Consider the following 2,281-nt stretch of genomic DNA (forward strand, 5'->3'; position numbering starts at 1 on the left):
TTTTAACATCGTCCGTGAATAAACACCACTCAAAGGAGAAGAGGGGCTATTTCATTCGAAATTTTCTTTAACAATGGACTGAGGAATTTATTATACAGCATCCATTTAGATACTAGTGACATTTTGATGTATTTACTCAGATATTACAGGATAGAAATTCACCCAGCTTTCACCCTGTTCAATCAAACTTTGACGTAACAATGTCCGGTGTCCTCACTAGATCCCTATTAAATCTCGGCCATATTGAGGTCAAAGTAATGGTCAGCATAACACGGCTCTTCACACCGGTCAATAGACGGTCTGAACAATCTTATAGCATCGAATAGTAGGTGATAAAATGTTTGAATGTTTCATTTTCACACTGTACTCAGGAGAAGAGGGTATTTTCTAGTATTCCAACTTTATAGTTCATAAGTTTGACTTTTTCGGAATTTTATCAGCTCTTTCCGGATTAAACAGACTATTTCCTAGTTTTATTGTACCCTCGAAATTTTGCAGTGCATGTATATACAAAAATGTGCCAATAAGTACGCCACGTGCCCTTTTATATGTATTTGGTTAAAGAAAACGGTATACAACTTTTGTTATATAACGTCATTATGTCATAATTCATTAAACTAGGCACATTTAAAGACTTTCATGTAGAATCCTAGTGTACAGAATCTGGGACATGTTTCAGTTTTCGAAGTTACATAGTCAGTTGGCTGTTTTTACTCATACGACCAGTGTAGATCAAAATTAACATACCCACCATAGACTGCACTGTTCGATCTTCAGTTTTTAAAAGTTAAAATATACAAACATAATATAAATATTACTCGAAAGTAACGTAGTAAATGCGCACTTTCAATTCTGTAAAAAATTACATGTAGTTCAAAATTCGAAAATTCCAAAACTCGTGAAATTAGAAAAGAAAAACTTCAATTTTTTTACTTCAATATGTTTTGTCGGATCTCATATCATAAGCCCTGAACAGTGGTGCTACTTACATATACCAAAGCTTTGATGGGTTATTCAATGAAGATCCTGGCAAATGTCCTCCCATTTCAATGCCCAAACGCAACATTATTCAATCATCCATATTAAGGAATATGGAATATTGTATAATTTATAAATTGCATCAAAATCCTGGCAGATTTAAAGATTTAAAAGAATAAAAAGAAAAACAGACTGCACACCTGTCTAAAATGTCGGGTTGACCTTCACATATTTTTGATTACTCAGCAAAAACCTTGAGCTAACACTTTTTAGAAAATAAAAGAACTCGGGCGTCAAGAAGTATAATTTTGCCGTTTGTTTGCCTACTTTTGGTCAGTTTCACTATCAAAAACCAAATACTAGGGGCGAAAGTAAAGCCCTAAAACAACAAACTCTTAGCTATATGAAAGACCCCTAATACGACCCATTAGCCGAGCATCATGGCTTAAATCTTCGGTTTGTATTAAGAATAAACAAATATAAACATCCTTAATGGTCGTCAGATGTTACCGAGACTATTACATCAACTGGAACAAGTGGTCGGCCTTGATCAAATTATAAAAATACTTCAAATTTTTACAGGTCGTCGCTTCGAATTTATTGTAAATTGAAAAAAAATAATAATAATGGAGCCTTAAAACAGACTGACCTACATATCAGGCGATTTTGAACTCCTTTCTTACTTTAGTTCGTTATCATTGATTTAAGACCGAGTGATGTATATTTTGGACACTGAAGGTGTTCACTTATAATTTTACGTGTTCATGTTCCCGTAGCTAAAAATAATATACCTATCACTGTATGTGTAATATTTAAATAAAACCAAAAAAAAAAGAAAATGAAAAAAAAACGTCCCTGGGTGGGCTTGAACCACCAACCTTTCGGTTAACAGCCGAACGCGCTAACCGATTGCGCCACAGAGACGAGTTGTCAGTGAGGGTCGACAATATTGTATATATCTTAACACAAGCTATATCCCTTACACTACTGTATAGCGTATAAATCCGAAACAGTCCGATTAACTTAGTGCGTTATGATTTAACGATAAAAATTGCGTTAACGATGTAATTTCTCTCCCCTCTTCAAAGATTTAACACTATTTGCATATATTTTAGACAATGACAGCTCGCAATCAGTGACAGTGGTTTTAATCTTCACAAAATACTCAGACAAATCTTGTACTGTAGAACAGTAAATAAAGCACATAATTACTCAGTAGCTACGGAGCACCACTGATGGAATTTAATCGCCGAAGAATGCGGTGTGAAATTTTTGCTCCTTAGATCGTTTCAACATCTGGATT

At 34.5% G+C, this 2,281-nt stretch overlaps 1 non-coding gene across 1 annotated transcript; it reads right to left on the minus strand.

Annotated features, from left to right (window-relative positions):
* Nucleotides 1-1,828: 1,828 nt before the first annotated feature.
* Nucleotides 1,829-1,902, minus strand: Trnan-guu (transfer RNA asparagine (anticodon GUU)). Its single transcript has one exon. It is a non-coding gene; the product is annotated as a tRNA-Asn (tRNA).
* Between the last annotated feature and the right edge of the window lie 379 nt (nucleotides 1,903-2,281).

This window comes from Ruditapes philippinarum, unplaced genomic scaffold, assembly GCF_026571515.1.
Source record: "Ruditapes philippinarum isolate M1 unplaced genomic scaffold, ASM2657151v2 ctg74_1_1_1_1, whole genome shotgun sequence".
Classification (NCBI taxonomy): domain Eukaryota; kingdom Metazoa; phylum Mollusca; class Bivalvia; order Venerida; family Veneridae; genus Ruditapes; species Ruditapes philippinarum.